The following is a 20,012-nucleotide window of genomic DNA, read 5'->3' as shown; positions in this document are numbered from 1 at the left end:
CTACAATAGCGTTTTGCCTTGTATGTGAAGCCTCAGAAAGCACAGAAACATGTTCCATACCTAAGAACATGTTCTAAGTAAAAATAATGCTACCTCTTCCTGAGGATCCGAATTCTACCGGAATACATTTAGAATTTCTTCCACATGATTTATCTTCATATTTTTGATTCTTAAAAGATTGACGTTATTAAAAAATGGGAATGATTTAAAGCCTTTAATACTTCCTTTTCCTTATCGGTGCTATTGTTTAGGCTTTGTTTCGAAGTTGAGAATTAGCTTGATGGTTGTGGCTGCAAAAAGGGGTTTGATTGACTGCACATGTGTTAAAGCCATGCATACATTACTGAGGGCACTATGAGGCAGAGTGCCCTCAGAGACACACTTCTGAAAAGAGTAGTTGACTCAGGCCCCACCTATACAGAGCTCAGTTCCTAAAAATAGGTGCCAAGTTGCATCCTTTAGACGCAGGGCTAAAATAAATTCAGCCGTCCCATCTACTTGCTTGATAGACCCTTCAGTGGAGCCGGCCTCCACTTCCCGATTGCTTTCAGGGGACTGGGAAATTTGCTGTCCACAAAACAAGGGAGGAAGCTCGTCTGTGAAGGACTGTAAAGATATATGATATTTTCACAAACTTGGAGTTTGGTCTAACTATTACAAAAGGTATGTGTGATATAGTCATTGATACCTACTCACTTCCTGGGTTGTGATATGTTCTTACTGATTGCTTGAGATTGATGAAGACCATTGGTCAAATTGCAATTGTTATAAAAGAAAATATCTGGTCAGATTTTGTTTTTATGACAATATTTAGCACAACTTTATTTATTAAGTGTAAGGCTTCATATATTAATCTCTGCCAAAAGGTTAGAGTGTTTCATATTTAGTGTTGAAGAATAATGAATCAAACTTAAAGCTAAAAAGTCATGAGTGAAAATTATACTTCAACCTAGAGCTAAACAAGAAAACTAAAAAAATTAGTGTATCTATGACCATAAATTAATAAAATATACAATGAATTTGCTAAAAAATATAAATTGTGTTACTTTGAATTCGGGGAGGGGGGAAGAATTTAAAATATCTTCAACTGTTGCAGCTTGCTCAAAGGAATGTATTGAGAATTATTCTTTCTCCAGCCTGAGTTTGATTTTGTACATCTTGCCCCAGCCACAGTCTCCTCTCCTTTGGGAGTATTACTGGAGTAAGGATTAAAGAATCAGGTTCTTAGATGTTTTGCAGAATTAAGAAAAGCACTGCCAGTTGGATCTGCCAGTCCTAATTATAGTAACTACAAACTTAAAGAGAGAAGACTGAGATTTTACTTTAAAGGTATCATGGCCTATATACTGTTTCAAATGGATTTTTTTCTGTCTTCGATTGCCTGTGAACACTTTAATTTGGTCCTGTTGTGCCTTAAGTGTTTAGATGTTAGAGACTGAAGCAATTTGGGACAGGCATTATAACAGAATATCTTAAGACACCAACTAAAAGCAAGGACACTTTAAGATTACATAATACAGGGTTTAAATATAGCCAGCTGGTGCTGAACTGAAAGATATTTATTTTTACCAGAGCTCCATTTGGTCACTGACGAGCTGTAGGTTGTTTAAATTATTTTAAAATTTCATGTGCAAGTGCCAAAGGACGAGTAAAATATTTACCTCAGCTACATTCAGAGCCATGAATTTTAATATGAAAGAGCACCTGTTTTGAGCTTTAAAGATACTACCATTCAGTGGCAAAATATTGGATCAGGAATGAAGGAGTCTTGAATTCTATGCTTAAATATTTCTCTACCTCTCTGCCTAATCTTTGAATATTTTACCTTCTTACTATTAATATGTAAATGAACAACTAGTCCCATTTTTTTAGAGTCAGCATTTCGGATGTCTGCAAATATGGCAAAGTGCCAGCTGTTTGGGGAAAATGTAGTCCAGAGTTTGGAGTGAATGTTTCTGCTTTCATCCGGTGTTGGGCATCTTTAAGACACAGCTTCCTTCAACCACTTGAAAAATAAAAGTAGACATTCTTTAATGATCGCAGAGGGCTTTAATTCAAAAGATGTTCATGTAAAAATGTTAGCCCAGGCCTCAAGTCTTCTGTGATTATAGAGGAAGAGAGGGTTGGTTGCCTTTCCTCTGATTTATTTTTGGGTAAAAAGCCCACAGAGTTCAGAGGTCATTTGTAGTTGTCTACCATTGATGGCTGTCAGTAGTCGGCCAGCATCCCTGTTCTGTCTCTCACATTTACCACAATTGAACACCTAATACACGTCAGTATTCTTTTTATTCCTTTGGTAAAATATTGCTTATGATGAGGGGATTTGGGGTTGGACTCTCCTACTAAGCTTGATCCTGGGAACTATTTCCTCTCTGCTCTGTCTTTCCTACACACAGACACACAACCCTGGTCACTGAGAGACCTTTTTTTTTTTAAGATTTTATTTATTTATTCATGAGACACACAGAGAGAGGCAGAGACATAGGCAGACGGAGAAGCAGGCTCCCTGTGGGGAGCCCAATGAGGGACTCGATCCATGCCAGGATCATGCCTGATGTGGGACTCAATCCCAGGACCCCAGGAACACACCCTGAGCCCAAGGCAGACGCTCAACCACTGAGCCACCCAGGTGCCCCACTGAGTGACTGTTTTATAAGACCTGTTTCATAGCAAGAGTCATGTCTAGATTCAGTAATTTATAGAGCAGAGCAGACAATTAATAAGTGCCTGGTAGTGTAATTCCAACATTTTTGATTGAACAATCTTTGGGGGACAGTACTTAATTGACATTACATTGTCCTTTTTATTTGCTTCCTATCTCCTATTTTGAGAGCATTCAAGTTACAGTTTGAAATTTAATTAAATTCTAATTTGTTTTTTGTTTGTTTGTTTTGCTTCTGAAGCAGACACTTCCTCATTCAAATTACAGGCTCGTTCCTCACAGAATGGTGGGTAACTTCAGCTCTTTCTGAATCGGAAAACTTTTTTAGAACACTGATTTATGCCATATAGACTCATGATCTTTATATGATGGTGTGATATGTTGTATTGTTTTTGTTGTTTCCTGACAACAAATGTGTGGTGTTTTCTGGCACCAACCAATTCTCCAATTCTCCAACACCAACTGCGTATACAATTTAATTCAATTTTTATTCTGATTCCCAGAGTCAGAACAGACCCCACAGATTGCCCCCATTTCAGCCACCAACTCAGGTACAGCTGAATAGAAGAGATGCATAGGACAAGGGAGAATGGAGAGTGGCACAGAGCTCCACACTCTATCTCGGCTCCATGCCCATCAATGTGTTCACTGTCCTAGAAGTTCACCAAACCTTTTGTTTTGGGCTTTCATCAAGATTTCATTACAGAGGATGATTGACTAAATCACTATCTATTGGTTATTGGATTCAACCTCTAGCCCTTCACCCCTCTCAAAGGTGGGAAGTGGGTTGAATGTCCTAACTCTTTAATCATTAAGTTGTTTTTTTCTGGCAGTCAACACCCATCCTCAAGCCATTTCCATTCCCCCTCAACCCGCACAAGAGACCAGCAATCATCTTATCAGTATACTAAAGACACTACCAATCAAGAGATTCTGAGAGTTATAGGAGCTGTGTGCCAGGAGCCAGGGACAAAGACCAAATATTTATTTTTTATTATATCACATATATTCACAAAATCTCTTCTCCTTTGAAATGCTACCTGTGAACTCCAGAGTAAAACTTTCATACGATTTACTTTCCTCATCATTGGACTCCATCTCTTACAAATTTAACTAACCTGTGTGTATTTGACTTGTACAGTAAAATTAGTAAAATCCAGAGGACAATAACAATTAGGCAACAAAAAGAGCAAAGATTTTATTTTCTTAAAAATGTTGAAAATCAGCAAATTCAACAAATTATTCACATTAGTTTAGATACAACAGATGATGCTGTGGCTATATTTAATGACATTTTGTGAGCCTAAATGATGGCATAAAAATTATCTGCCAGTGAGCAATACAGTAGGTAATCCAAATTCCTGGTAGAGTAACTGTACTTCTTAAAATATTGCCAAGGATAAGAGGAATTTATTCCACAGATAACACAAAGAACCTCAGTGACTATTTAGTTTGGCAGTTTTAAGTTCTAGATAAGAACACTGAGGCAAAGGAACATTAAGTAGTAACTCTTATTAAACACAGAGAACTAGAAGCTAACTCTCTTGACTTGTGTTTCAATGCTATATGTCATTCCACAAAGCTTCAACCCGATCCCATTCCACTCCCATGACTTGCCATACATTTTTGAGGTACGCCTTGATAAAGTCCTTTTTTTCCAGCAGTAGGTTTTTTTGCTTTTTCTTTTGTATTTCCCATTCTCTTAAAATTGTGAAAAAAAAATGTGGAAAAGGAGATATCCACATACAATTCAGTTAAAATTCAAAATATGATGATTGCTTTATTTTTTAAATTTTACTAAGCATTCCAGTTTGCTCATCTTCTGTGTTAGATGAGCTCTTTCCCCATCCCCCATGGTCTTCTCATTGGCACATGGTTTTTCATTGCTCTTTTTGGCAGACCTTTGAGTAGATTTGTCTTCTACATTTTTCTAATTGTATGCAGGATATATCCTGCTGCTTGGGGAACTGAACACTTTAGATATATCTGACTGTTCAAAAGTAAGTAATTGCCCAATTGCTCCAGGCATACACATGATTTAAAATAAATATGATACTAAAAGAATTTATTCTGGGAAATTTCTCTGTTTGTAAAAGATCCAATAGCATCTTCCTAAAGAATCTGAATATATCAGCATGTGTATTTCTAAATGCATTAACTTGGTAGTTACTAACATTGAAAACAAAAAAAAAAAAAAAACTATCACCATTAATTTTACAAGCAAAGTCCAGCATTATAAATGGTTTCCAAACATGTTCTCAGTGTTCTTCATTTAAAGTCCAGTAAATGTGGACTGTATATAAACTAATGTTTAAATATCATTTAACTTAATTATTTAACTCATAGGAACTTAATTGCATTGAAATAAAATGTAGGTAGAATTTACAATATAAAGTGACAGGGTTTTTTAACTATATTAAATTTTGATAAGTAGAGTCACATTTCCCCATTAAATTACATTATAACTTTATGGGTGCCTTTATCACTACTCTGTTGTTGATGGTAACTTTGTTTTTAGTCAATACTGTCATAGCAAGAATTTAGCTTTACCTTATCTAGCTAGTAAGACTTTTTGTCAAATAATTTGAGGTTCATAGGTAACACAGTAAATAATTCCCTGTCCAGGGAAACAATGAAAAATCTTTTTGTAAAGCTAGGGATCACCTTTTAATGTGCATGTTTTGTAAGTTAGAATTTTTGACTCTCCACACAAGTGTTGTATTGCTAAGTTGGAATATTTCTGGGAAAGAGACAAAAAAAGTGAGTTGATTCATGTTATTAAAGGTTGTCAGTTCCAGCTAGAAGCTCTATTTAAAATTTGCTGTGTCTGCTTCTGTTGGATCCCAAGCCATTTTCCTGAGTGCTGTATAGGGTGGAAGTCTGCTGTTTTGCTGCAGGGGTGAAGCCCAGCAGCAAGTTTTCAATTGGAACGCAGGGGTTAGAGCCGGGGAGGCCAAAGGAAGAACTGCTGGCAAGCAGCAGCTTGCTCAGTCCCTCCTGTCTTCTGAACCATCCCAGGATGTTCAGAGTGGGCACAGAATCTCATTACCACCCTACCTTCTCCAATAGAGACTATGCTAGCCCCCTGAGTCCCAGAGGACTCAAAAACATATATTTTTTAGGAATGAACTGTATTAGTGCATGTCCACTTTAGTCACTGACTGATTCTGGAGTGGGAATAATTTTAGGATGCATCACCCATCTGTCATCCAGAGCTGGACAATGGTCCCGACTTTTACTCTATAAAATATCAGGGAAATGAAATTTGAAAGGAAGGCAGGTGTTTGTATTTAAGTTACGATTCCTTTTTTTTTCTTTTCCTGGAAAGATCCAGTCCAGTTATTGTGGTTATCAACTCAAAACTACTATTTATAGTTTCTAATACTCCACCTTCAAATAGAAGCAGTAAATCATCTCAGACTTCAATGTTCACCTCTTTAATTTACCTCACCATTTCAACCCAACTGGTCCCAGCTTCTTGACTATTCATCATATTATGTTATTACCATTTCTTTCCATTACATTCTATTATGCTCATATATATGTATACATACACACATATATACATACATATATGTATTTGTATGTGTATATTATCTTCTGTAAAATATGGTGTCACTGGTGCCTCCGTATTGTTTTCCATTTCTTTTTTTTTTAAAGATTTTATTTATTTATTCATGAGAGACACACACACACAGAGAGGCAGAGACACAGGCAGAGGGAGAAGCAGGCTCCACGCAGGGACCTGGACATGGGACTCAATCCCAGGTCCCCAGGATCACACCCTGGGCTGAAGGCGGCGCTAAACTGCTAGGCCACTGGGGCTGCATTTCTTTTACACTCTCCAAGTGCCTTTGGATGTTCAAGTAAAGAGTGATCTTTAGACAAAAACCAGTAACCACAATATCATCCAGAATGACTTTTCTTTTTATTCTTTGGATAACATTGTGGGAAGAACCTGACACAATATTTTGTGAACATTTGTATTGAGAAAGTGCCAAACTACATTTTTATAACAACAGCAATAATAATAATGAACATAAACATTTTCTGCAGGATTGCTCTCCCATGGATAGATTTATTTTTAAAGCTCTAGGAGCTGATGTATAAAATTTCATTATTTATATCATCTTTACATTTTAATCAATCTGGATAGTTCGTGAAATCAGCAAGATTTCTCAAATGATGTAGAATGTTCTCTCTCCTTGTCTTTCCTCCTCCTTTTTTTTTTTTAAATCTCATTTCTATGAAAGACCTCTGGAATAAATTCCTTAACCCTAAAACTATTATTATCCTTAAGTTGTATGCAGTGCCCTCAGTTTACCAGAATCACAAAACACCATCTCCCAGAGCCAGAAGAGGTTCCAAATGAACCCCAGATAACACTTTATTGGGAAATTAGAAAATACTTTCAGGTGAACCCTAGTAAGTTGAACAAAGACTTTGGAACAAACTGCCTGGGTTTGAATTTTGGCTCTTACACTTACCAGTTGGATGACTTCAGGTAAATTATTTAATATCTCTGTGTCTGTTTCCTCATCTGAAAATGGAGGTACTATTAATATCTTTCTCATAGATTTGTTCTGAGGATTAAATAAATTCATATTTATAAAATGACTAAAACAATAGTACCTGGTAAGTAATGTCACATTAGCTCTTGCTATTACTGTCATTTTTATTATTATGTAACACATGAGGCTAGTACAACATATGAACCATTATCTCTTTCCTAGAAAGCAAGATAAGAAAATAAAGTACCAAGTTTTCCTAGATGCTGAACATTCAAAAAAAACCCACCACCCCAAAAACTGTTTAAGAGAGAAAATCAGCTACCTGAGTTATTGGTCTGTTGTTAAAGGCATCCTTACCTTGCAGAGATGCACTTTTCAGCTCAAATTAAATTTCTGTCCTCTCTGGAGTTGTAGAAAGCTATTAAGTGCCTTCTTTCTGTTATAATAATTCCTACTCTTGAAACTAATAACCTTCCCGTTATTCTCGATGTCAACATCACATTACTTCAAGAAATCAAACTTTTCAACTACCTTCAGCCCTAATGACACCGTCTCCTTTCTGATAGAGCTGCTCCCAGCCACTTATTGGACTTTGTTATTACCTTGACTTAATTCTTAGACTCTTGAAATATAGACCATGGTTTTCTTTATTTTCTGCTAAAACTGATCTTGACCCTCAGCATTATCTTCCCATCCTCAATACATCCTGCCCACCCACCTCTCTGCTTTTGTTTGCCTCATGGCTCTGGATCTTGGATCCACTTGCAGTGTCTGAGTGAAGATGGAAGGAGAACACTCACGCAGGAGAGAGGCACTAAAAGATGGGGCTTTAGGGAACAGACTCTTTATCAAGGGAATCTGAGCAGCAAAGGCAAAGAAGAATCCAACACCTGAAAAGAAAACAAAAGACTGGGGTGCCTGGGTGGAACAGTGGGTTAAGCATCCAACTCTCAATTTCAGCTTAGGTCATGATCGCAGGGTCGTGAAATGGAGACCGTGTTGGGCTCCCTGCTCAGGGAGGAGTCTGATTGAGATTCTCTCTCCCTCTGATCCTCCCACTCATGCATGCTCTCTCTCTCTCTCTCTTTATCTTTAATAAATAAATAAATCTTTAAAAACTAAAAGAGTGAAAGATCATGAGCCAATGAATGGTGCAATGCATCATATTTGAGGGATGACGCTAAGCTATAAACAGGAAAATAAATGGCAAGGTCAAAAGTAAGGAGGACTAGAAACAAGATGGGATTGGAGCCTGTGCTGGACTTGGGCGTGCATTTCAAACTAAGCCAAGAACAATTCAGGAGTGTTGGAGGCCTGGAGTTGAGGGCTCCTGACTCCAGGCTTCAGGAATAGCTTAAAGGAACCGTGCTAGGCCTAATGCTCATTCAGCCACAATCCCATTGTCAGCTTCAACAATACAGCTTCCTTTGACTCCCCCTCCCCCGTTTCATTTGTCCACACGTTCTTGAGCTAAATTCACCTCACCAAAAACCAATTCAACATTTTCCTGTTGCTTACAATTTTTGTTTCTATCCGAGGCTGCCTGTCTCTATAAATAATATATAATACATATATACTAACTTCTCATCACATTCACCATTATTCCTAACAATCCAGATGTTCTCTACACTAAGATACAACTGGAAAATATGAGAATGGGAACAAGTGTGTCGGTAATACTTTTTAAGAAAGGCTATGTTGGATTTTAAAAGGCTTGGCAATGTAAAATTTGGGCTAAAATAGTCACCAGAGGTATGCACTGGGTATAATAGAGATGAAGCCGAGAGCTGATGGAGCGTGTATGGTTAGACAAAATCAGAAGACTAGGGATGGAGCCTGGGAGACGACACATGGTTGGGCATCAGGAATTTTTCAGGAGACTGGTCATGATAGATGAGTGTTACTTCGATCTGGTCTAAGCTACTCACCAACTCCGTACTCAGGTTTGAGATTTTATAAAGAACAACGCAGAGTGCTGCGAAGCATCAACATTTTTAATTCCTCCTTCTTCTGAGATACTTTCTGTAATGGCAAGTGTCAGGCTTGGTGAGGTTTATGACATTTTCCTCAGGCCCTGCGCTGCTGCTGAGTGGGACCTAGGGCTTGCTGTCACATCTGCTTTCCTTGGCAAGCTGCCAGTTCAGAAGTGCACTGGGACCCCCAGAAAACCTACTGAGGCCCTCCTCCTAGCTCTCAAAAAACAAACGGGATACTACTTGTCATTAGATGGTCCTCCAAGGAAAAATGCGTGTATATCATTTTTGTTTGCATGTCCTGCCTATACTCTTGTGCTTGGCCCACTGCGCGGGGAGGCTATTATTTTCTTCTGGACTGAACTGTGATGGAGACATGAATGTATCTGGAATTTTTTTAGCTACAATACTTTACTAATTGCTTTCTGCAGATATGTAATAACAGGAGAATTTCTGGCAGAAATTTAATTTGGCTGAAAGCCTGAAGTTGACTGGTTTCACTTCCCAAGCAAACATTTTTGTGCCGTTCTCATTTTCACTTGCTCATGCGGTGTCCTGCGGAGCATTTTTGGTGATGAGCTGGATTTCATTGTGGGAGACTCACAGGTTCACAGGCAAGAAGTTTATTTTTGCTCCCTCCTGGAAGCTTTAATCCCAACTTTCACATCTCCGGGCTGCTTAAATAACTTCTGTTGCAGAATTTGGAACTTGTTTTCTACTCTTTAAAAAGAAGTAGGAGAGAGAAAGCAACAAAATCTCTCAATAGGAACCATCGAAAGATGGGCATTGAATCGTGCACTATGATTTCAAGACAAATTCATTTGGTAAATGCTTGCTGATGGTCTCCCGTGTATCAGTCATGATGTCAGATGCTACATACCTGTGAAGTTGGTTGTCTTCATCTCAACTGTCCATCTGCTTCTTTAAAATCTAAGAATTTTGGCTTCAGATAATAATAAAAATTTAATAGCCACTTCTACAAAAATGTTAGGATAGATCCCACTGCTCCTTGTTAGAGAAAGCACAAACATCGTCCTTAGAAATGCTTTATATTCCTCTTACCCCAAAGGAAGAGCACATAAGGAACATTTCTGGCCACCATGTGGTACCCATCCTTCCATGTTCACAATGTATGTAAGTCGATGAAGCTAACAGATTCTCTGACTGAAATCATGATAGGTACGCCCATGTAGGCCACCGTAAGAATTAAAAGATGGAAACAGATGCTGAGCTCCTCGCTAGTGGGTGATAACCTGCAGTTGTCATTCTGTGTCTAAAATTTAAAAACTAATATTTAAAGACAACCAAAGAGATGCTTACTTTACAGTCTGAGTTCCCCCTTCCAGGTGAGTTGTCCTAATACAGCAACAGGCCAAACTAAGTTGAAATGACTTGTCCATCTGCCCAAGGCTTTTGGTGCCTAAAAGGAATAGTGTGGGGAAGTGACTCTATTTTAAAGCTTCATGTGGAATTTTACAATGAAGCCCAATTTCTAAATTTTAAATTGCTTTTTTACATTTCACTCCCCTCAGCCTTCCTCCTCTCACCTTATCTTACACTTGAGTTTAAATACCATTGGTCTAGGAAAACTTTTGTTTGCAAGTTTTAATTAAATTCTTTGTTGTTCACAGATGTCACTGCCTTAATGTGCGTGGAAAGAGCAAGTTTTTCATCTGAATAACATTTAAAGGGTGATTTTTACACTTCACCCTTTAAAAAACAGGAGTGAAATAAGCAGCATAAACTGATGGCACACTTACAGGACTAGGTTTTGAATCTGAGAGAAAGGAAACAAATGCCAGTGCCAAATTTGTAAAGATAAATAAGTATAAATAAATTAAGGGATGATGAGACTGACTAACTATGTTCTTCATGTGTATCTTAAGCAGGGCAGACTATTAAATTACGTCCACTCTTTGGACCGTTCCTAGTACAGGCATATCATTAGGAAACTGACATCATCTTGTTCTTTTGAAGTTACGGTCTGCATTTATATGCAAAGGGCATGGAGGGCACCTTAATGGTGAGAGGGAGAATGACCCAGAACCTGACTGATTCCGAGTTTTGATACTTTAAAATTATTACACTTTAACTTATAAACACCCCTCTTCCCTATTTAAAAGACTCTTAAAATCTATAGAGCATTTTCTAGTGTCCCTACAATTATGGGGACAGGAGCCAGAAAGCATCTGGGATAGTACAAATGTTTGAACAAGATGCCGATTACCTTTCATTTTAGAGCACAATAGAAGAATCTATAGCTTTGGTAAGAAAGACGGTATCCTACATGGGTTCTTAACACTCTACTGAACATTAGCCCTTTTGTCTTCCTCCTCAAGATCCAATGATTAAAGACCATATCTTTTTTACAGTGTTCATTTTCTTAGGTGGAATTTTTCTAAGTACGTGATTCTCTGAAAGAGTCAATTCACTTCCAGAAGAGTCGTGAGCAATATGTTACGTTATTTCAGCATTCTCTCTTTTCCCTCCATTGCTTAGGTTTTCCAAATAATGTTCAGTAAAGAAAGTGTAGAATTAGTGTGGGTTCCCTTCTTTGATCAAGCCTATCACCCATTAAGTTCAAAAGAAAAAAAAACATATCAAAGGATCTGTTGTTTGTAGACTTGGGCAGAAAAAGCACTTTAGACAAAGACTTAAGGTCACTGAAAAGAGTTTGTATAGATTCAGAGACCAAATTTCTGGAAGACAAAAGGCTGAAATATATTTTACTACTCAAAGAAAAAGGGTGATAAGTAGGAGAAAAGCTGCCACAGCATCAATTGCCTAAGTTGGAGTCAGAATTTTATGATTTGGACTTTCTTTTAATATCCTTTGTCACATGCTAACCTAAGGAGAGGAGTGAAAGTTGGAAAGAGGGTAAAGTATAGGGAATTCCTTAAAACAGATCCAGAAACCTCTGGCTGATCCAGAATGCAGCTGACACAGAAATGATTTAAAATAATAGTTGGGAAGTAATTAAACTGCCTGCCTCTGCCTACATGCAAACAACTTAAAGGTGGGTATACCAGGGAGATGTTTCTCGAAGCTGCAGATTTGCAGATTATGAAAACGTCATCATCTCCCATGATATTACTGTTGCTCATGTTTGACCTGTTGAGTGCCCAACAGCACTAAGAATACTAATAATACTAAGAATACTCAGAACTAAACAGGACAGTTCAGGGCACGTGAACTAGCTTTGTATGGATTTTTACAAAGCCTCTGAGAGAAAAAAAGAAGCAGACCATTTTCAGGAAAGACAGACTCTAAGCTAGTGTGCATGAGTCATCTCCATCTATCAACAAATTGCTTTGACCCCAGGATAAAGTCACTTTTGTGTAGTCTGGAAGTCCTGATGGTTTTAGAGGTGCTGGTGGACGTTTTAACTAGTCTGTTCCTGCACGGCCTTTCCAAGGTAACGTTTGCTGCTAATCACAGACTGAGTTTGAGGACTCTCTCTCTCTCTGTGGTTGAGAAGTGATTATATTTGCTTGCCATTTCTCAAGTTCCAGCCAACAAAACGAAACAAAACACCGACAACAGAAAGAAGATGGCATTCTTGTCACAAAGGCACTGCCCAGTAGTAGCTGAGCCAGGCATGAAGGACATTTGGAAATGGAACAGTCATAGGGAGTTTGGGCAAAGAAAAAGCAATAATAAAGCAGTAGGAATAAAGAAGGAGTACTTGAGGAAATAAGGAGTGAGGAAAAGAAGTTGTATCAAAAACGTAGCAACTCACAGAGACATGGAATAATGCAGAATGATGTGAAATTTGGGGATTTTCTGGAATAGAGACTGAGAAGGAAAGGACGGGATTCAATTTAAATAGAAGGAATACTCAAAGAGGAAGAAAATCTATATTCAAACTAAATCAATATAGCGACAGTTCTACTTAGGGGTTATTTAACACTTAAAGAATGGTACTTGGTGGAGGTATTTAGGAGAAGTACTTAGCAACGCATAGGTACCTAGCAGAGCAACTCTGGAATGGATCCCAATGAGGAAATCTAGGACCCCTCTCCTTGCCCCTGTGGTAGGCAGCCACGGGGCAGCAGAGATGTAGGGAGTGACCCCATCCTTGCCACCTGACTGGTCCAGACCAAGGTTTGCTGCACCATGACCACTGCTCAGAGGCTGCATAAGGAAATGAAAAATGTTAAATAACTGAGTGATAGTTTCATGATTTTACCTACATTGCATAGAAGAGAGAGAAATATGAGGAATGTTTTTTGGGGGAAAATAGAATCAATCTGTCCCTATCATGTGATATATTAGGGTGATTTCTATGAACTTTACATTTTCAGAGTACAACTTCATTGCTCACTGGTGAAAAGATGGTGATTCATCAGTATTCAAATATACATCAATATTCAGTCTTGGCACTTTGAATATCACATACATTGAGTTAGTAATTTTTTCCTCATCTCTGTAGTCATATGAGTAGGATATGCCAACTTCTTTGCCTCACTCTCAACGTGTAGTTATCCATTCCTTCATGACTTATTGTGTTCTCCTTGTTTCAGGAAACATGGTAGATATCTGATTTATAAGGAGGAATGAAATATCCTTACAGAAGGCTTTAGGTTTAGGTGGATCAGAATCAAGCCCTATCCTTTTCACTTACAACTTTAAGCCTTGAGAAATTTCATAACCTTTCTTATCCTCTGACTTGTATTGGTTCATGTTATCTGCATGACCACACTTAGGAGATATAATAACACATAGAGTGGAAGCTAGTGAGTATTTATTGTTACTATGTGCAAGATATTATGTAAACTCTACTTTTATAAGATTCCCTTCAGGCAATCACAGGTTCTGTTATCATGCTCATGATACAGGGAAGAAGAAAGAGGCTTAGAAAGGTTAAACAATTTGCTTAAAGTAAAAAATGAGTGCCAGAAATAGGTTAAATAGTGGGTTTTCTGGGTCCAGAGTGGGCGGTTAATCTGCATGTGGGTCTGCCTCCTGATGGATAAGAGCCCAAGACAGAGACCAGAGTAGAAAGGTTTACAAAATTAACTTAGCTCTACCCTGGGCTGGAGGGACTTGCTTTTTGGTGGAAAGTGACAGAAGTTGGGGCAGGGCTGGGGGGCAAGAAACTCAAGGATACACTAAAAAGTAACGTCATACAAATAAAAGCATTGCCAGAGAGCAACTCACTCACTGCCTGGGTTAAGTGGGAGAAATCTGAAGGGAAATGGAGCCTCATGGTAGGTTACCTGCAATGTAGGTTAGGTAGGTAACCCCACTAAATAGGATTTGGCTTGATCCATCTTAATTTATTCCATCTTGATATAAATAAATGTGGTTTGGAGGGGGTGGGGATATGGAGTGTATGCCACCAAGTTCCTCAAGAGTCTCCTCCTTAGGAGGGCCGCATTTGGTGTATCTTCAGACAAGCCAACTTCCTTAGCAGGACCAGCCATCTGGGAGCTTGTTTTATTCAGAAGTCAGCATGCTGAAATGATACAACCTGTTGTATTTCTGTTTTTAGAGATAAGGCCACTTCTTAGAATACTGTATTTCTTGAGGATCTCTCTGGTGGTTTTTTTTTCTTCTCTCTTCAAGTAGAGTAGGGCTGAATATAATTCATGCCCAGCCTTGAGCACTGTGCTTGGCCCACAGTAGATGGACAGTGGATGTTTATTGAATGCATGACTAAAGCCTTAAGAAGAGAGTTTACCAAATACCTTTACTGTATATCTCAGATGCACATTTAAACAAAGAGGATACTGTGATGAGAGCCCGATACCAATTCCCATGTTGGAGCGGAATAGATCAATAGAAAATTTGGGCAGTGATCCTTGCTTTGCATTTCTCTTCCCTTAGAGTAAGTCCCTATCTCTACTTGCTTGAATGGATACCTAAACCTGTCTCCAGTTTGATCTCTGAAGTGACCAAGGGAATATAATTGAAGAATTTGCTTTCATTTCTAATTCTAAACTCAAGCTTATGAGGATGTAAAAAGAGCCAATTAGAGTCACAGATATTCAACTTTATTGGTTTCCCTTTGACATATGCCTACATGCACTAAAATAAATGTTTAGAAAGGATTTGTCTATAGATGTTTAGGAAGCAGAAAGGAGGATTCATAAACCTCAATTAAAAATGCTCTTTCTAATAAAATGTTATATCTCAATTAAAAATATTCACATAAGAGACTGTGTAGATAGAGTTGAATAAGTAGCTCAGAAATACCTGAACTCAATTCTGGACTCAGCCACTTATTATATGATTTTATCTTTTGAGTGTCACTTTCTTCATCAGTTAAGTGGAAATACCACCTATCAGATATGGTTGCTGTAAAAATTAGATGTAATGTAGATGAATCAGAGTATACGTAAAATGCTTAACACATAATCAATATTCATTAATAGACAGTTATCCTTGTTATAATGCAATATAAATTTGATTATGCTAGGGGAATGTCTAACAAGAGACTTATGTTGTAAAAATATGCACCATCGATAGGCATTTAATGGTTCTAATTTATTTGACCATTTCAAAGAAATTTAAGTCATTCTATTCAGTTATTGATTTTTGTAACTGAGCAATTCTTTAACTAAACTGAACAATTAATTTAAAAATATTTAATAGCAATATGATTAAATTTCCAAATATGCCCAAGCTGGAAATATTACTATACTGATAATTATCTAATTTCTGACTAAATTCTATTCATTCATAACTGCTTTAGTACAAGAAGTACTTTTGTGAGGTGATAGGAGCTGCAGAAAACAGGACGAGTCTATATGACAATATGTCATTACAATTAGAGATGGCAGGTCTCTTACCCAGAGAGATTAAAATCTAAATGGACATTTAAACCTAGTCTTATCTATAAGAAGATGGATATTTCTGGGGGGGGGGGGCATAAGGAATAACTTTAAGGATGTTTCTATCACAAGGTGCTTTGTATATATCAATTGCTGTGATTTGGGAGAACTGGAACTAATATTATTTAGAAAGAATCCACCCTGTGGTGATATCTGATTTGGGCAGTGCATGTAGGTGTACATGAGATGTTTGCATTTGTTTCCTATTGCTGCTGTAGCAAATTACCATAAAAGTAGTAGTTTACAATGGCACAAATTTGTTATATTGCTGTTCTGTAGATCCAAAATCCAAAATGGGTTTCACTGGACCAAAATCAAGGTGCTGGCTGGGCCAAGCTCTTTCCAGAAGTTCCAGGGGTAAATCTTGCTTTCTTGCATTTTCCAGCCTCTAGAAGCTGCCTGCATTCATTAATTCGCGGGACCTTTCCTCCACTTTCAAAGCCAATAATATAGATCTGCACTGCCCTCCCACTCCCTCACCGTCACCCCTATCTCTGCTTCTGTCTTCATCTCTCCTTTCAACTGTGGCTCTCCTGCCCCTCTTTTTCATTTATGAACATCCTTGAGACTACTACGTGGAACCCACCTGGATAATCCAGAATTATCTCCCTACCTCAAAACCAGTGACTTAATCAGACCTACAAAGTCTCTTTTGCCAACAAGAATAATGCATTCATGGATTCTGAGGCTAAGGATGTAAACATCTTTGGAGGACCAATATTTTGCTTACAAAATTGCTGAATTTTGTCTTCTTCCTCTAACAGGCAACTAGAAATACAAGATCTCTTCCAGTATCTGATGAACTGGGAGAGTACCGGTTAGGGAAGAGTTGGTAAGGAGGCAAGAACTAATTCTTTTTATTAGCCTGAAAGATGATCTATTTGTGTTAAGGTATAAAGCATGGTAATCAGATGAACAAATGGATTTTGAGGAAAGTGACAAGTGTACATACAACAACATAGAGCATTTGGAGGGAATAAGACTATAAGGAGGTTAAGTTAAAAGATTGAATCTGGTTCATTCTGCCCATATGCTGGATGGATGCCACAGTAGAGTTTTTGTGCTGTCATGGCATACACTTTCATTCAGTTTACTCTTTGCCCTTCCTCTCTCTGTTTTTTTGTTGTTGTTGTTGTTTTTAAGAACTGTAAATTAATGTAAGATTGTGCTATATACTTACTCTTTCATTTTATTTTCCATCTATTTCTTGGTTTTATAATATTCAAATGAATCAAAATATATAAAACTCAAATTGATTACAAATTGAGGTGCCTGAGTGACTCAGTTGGTTAAATGTCTGAGTCTTGATTTTGGCTCAGGTCATGATCTCAGGGTCCTGAGGTTGAGCCCCTCATCTGGCTCTGCACTCGGCACGGAGCCTGCTTGAAATTCTCTCTCTCTTTCTCCCTCTGTCCTTCCCCCTGCTCTCTTTCTCTCTCTCTCCCTCTCTCTCTCTCTCTAAAATAAACAAATAAAAATCCTTTTTAAAATGTGATTATAAATTTGACTTGGCAGCAGCATTCTGAATGTTTAAGAGAGATGAATTTTATTATTAGCTGAGGGATATGCAGATATTAAGAATTATAGAAAACGTATTCATGCTAATGGCTGTGAGCCAATGCTATGTCCATCGGTATGATATCCTGTTCACAGATCTGAACTGGGTTATAGATCATATATTTAGATTTGATGGAATTTAGTCCATCACTCGCCCAATTGAGTTCTAAATCAATTTCCCTGAGTACTAAGCAGTTTACTTCTTTATAATGCATCCGAAATGCAATAGCAAGGCCATGGATGTGTCACTGAAAGTGCATTCGCCTGCTTGAAGCTGATATCTGTGTTTGCGTCAGCTTTGTGGGCTTCCGCATGGCATGCCAGCTTTCTGCCTGGCTCTTAGTTGGGACTAAATAAAGATTTCTTGGATTGACTTTAGAAAATTTGAAAGAAAAAAATCATTAAATTCTCATTTATTTGCTCAAGACTTCAAGTTACTATTAAACCTTAGAATTTCTTTTGAGTCATAAGATAGCTGAGTTAGCTATCTAGGACTATTTTTTATGTTTTTATTGTATATACAACATGAGTCAGGTCACAACAGAAAAAGGCATCTCTTTGTTGTTTGAAGTTTCCTTTGTCTATTTACTGGGAAGTGATTATTTGGGTTTTGGACATGTGCATTCCTTGAGAAGCAGCACAGACTTTGAAAGTCACAGAACCTGAGCCAGCCTGTGTGGCTTTCCCTTCCAGCTCAGAACCTCACCAGGCACCTGTCCTTGAGCAAGTTTTGTGACCTTTCTGTGTCTCCATTTCCTTATCTGTAAAATGGAGATAAAAAATAAAAATAGTCTCTACCTCATAGGGTAGTTGAGAGCAGTAAATGGATTAATGTCTGACACATAGAAAACACTTCATATATATTTGCTATTATATTTTTACTTGTGAAGATATTTTACTTTATGCTTTTTTATGCTTAGAAAGTCCAACTGAAATAATTTTCTACTTCTCTGAAGATTTTTCATCATTTTAAAAAACATTGAGCTCTCTACTCCATCTAATACTCTGTAACATGCCAAGAGGTGAGGAACCGTTGCATGTTTTCCACAAAATCATTACCCAACTTCCCAATATGACTCATCGGTAATGCTGCTGTCTCATGCCATTGGTCTTCCACAAACTCGTGTGGCCACCTCCTTCATGTTCCAGTACAGATGTTCTACTTCTCAGGATGCTTTTCCTGACACCTGCTTGGTGACATACCAGAGTGGATTATATCCTCCCTGTAGACTCCCAACCCAGCTGGTGCAAACCCATTAACTCTTGGGTTATAAGTGCCTGTCCTTCCAACCAGACTGAAAACTCAGGAGCAGAGTGAACGTGTCATGTTCTTGCTGTAGATAAACCAAGAGTTGTTTAATGATAATGAAGAAATATATTAAAGAAGCCGTCTTTATTATATAATGTGAATTATTTCCTTTTGAAATTTTATGTGGTAAAGATGGAGGGAGATATGTGAATGTCACCCACAGCAATTAGATTCCCATAAAGTTCTCCTTTTTCTGGTTGTTGATGGTGTTTCTATGTTTCTGTACTGTGCTAATCCTCATGTAGAGGCTTACAGTGTTACAGCTTCTTGGTCGATTAGTATCTTCCAACTGCTGATGGCCCTCTATCTCACTTAGTACACTTTGTCTTTAATGATATTTTGCAGGAAAAGAATATAGCCATGATGACTTTTCTTCATTTTATATTTGCCTATTACATTTTTACCCAACGCTTTCTTTTTAAATTTTGTGTCTTGCTTTAGGTTTATTTCTTGGGGGTTGCATATGGTTGGATTTATTTGTTTGTCTTTCAGTGTGGAGTTTGACCTCTGTTTATTTTTATGACTGCTACATCTGATCTTATTTCTACCTTCTTGCTTAGGTATTATATGTTAAGGCCCTTTGTTTTCTTTTCAGCTGACTTTTGTTACATGGACCGTCTTCTCACACAAGTACCAACTTGGATTCATACAGACTGTAGCTCACAGAACTAAAACTCCAGTAACCAGTAACCAATTTTCTGATTCCTTTTAGTATTCAGTGTTATAAAGAAGACATCTAAGGATGTCTGAATTTTGTTTCCTCATTGCAGAAACTCTTCATATATCTAGATAATTACAGAATTTTTCTCTCTCCTTGTATTCAAGTTTTACAAGGATTTACTGCTACATCGGTGTTTCAATTTTAATTTTACTTCTAGATTATGGTAAATATTTTAAATCTATGCCTAAATTTTATTTTCAGCAATTTTTCTTCTAATATATCTTATTTGTTCTGCCTCTCCCCATCCCCACCCAGCCTCTCACTGCAATGCTATCAACTTACAGTTTGGATTTTGTGCTCTGTTCTCTGAAATCTCCTTTCACGTTACTGTTGATGTTAGTGATGTTCTCTTCCACAGCATGTATTATTCTCTTTACTGCCTTCAGTGTGTATTTTAACTCTTCTATAAACATTAATACCCCTAGTTCTTTTCTCATCTCTGA

The 20,012-nt window shown here is 37.8% G+C and overlaps 1 protein-coding gene across 1 annotated transcript in view; it reads left to right on the top strand.

Moving 5' to 3' along the window:
• Nucleotides 1–480: 480 nt before the first annotated feature.
• The window catches only part of XIRP2 (xin actin binding repeat containing 2), a 74,042-nt gene continuing 54,510 nt past the window's right edge, over nt 481–20,012 (top strand). Inside the window, exon 1 of the mRNA XM_077883543.1 lies at nt 481–663. The gene's annotated coding sequence lies outside the window, so the exon portion shown is untranslated. The remainder of the gene's footprint in view (nt 664–20,012) is intronic.

Source organism: Canis aureus, chromosome 34, assembly GCF_053574225.1.
Source record: "Canis aureus isolate CA01 chromosome 34, VMU_Caureus_v.1.0, whole genome shotgun sequence".
NCBI lineage: Eukaryota > Metazoa > Chordata > Mammalia > Carnivora > Canidae > Canis > Canis aureus.
This window is presented reverse-complemented; position numbering and strand designations above follow the sequence as displayed.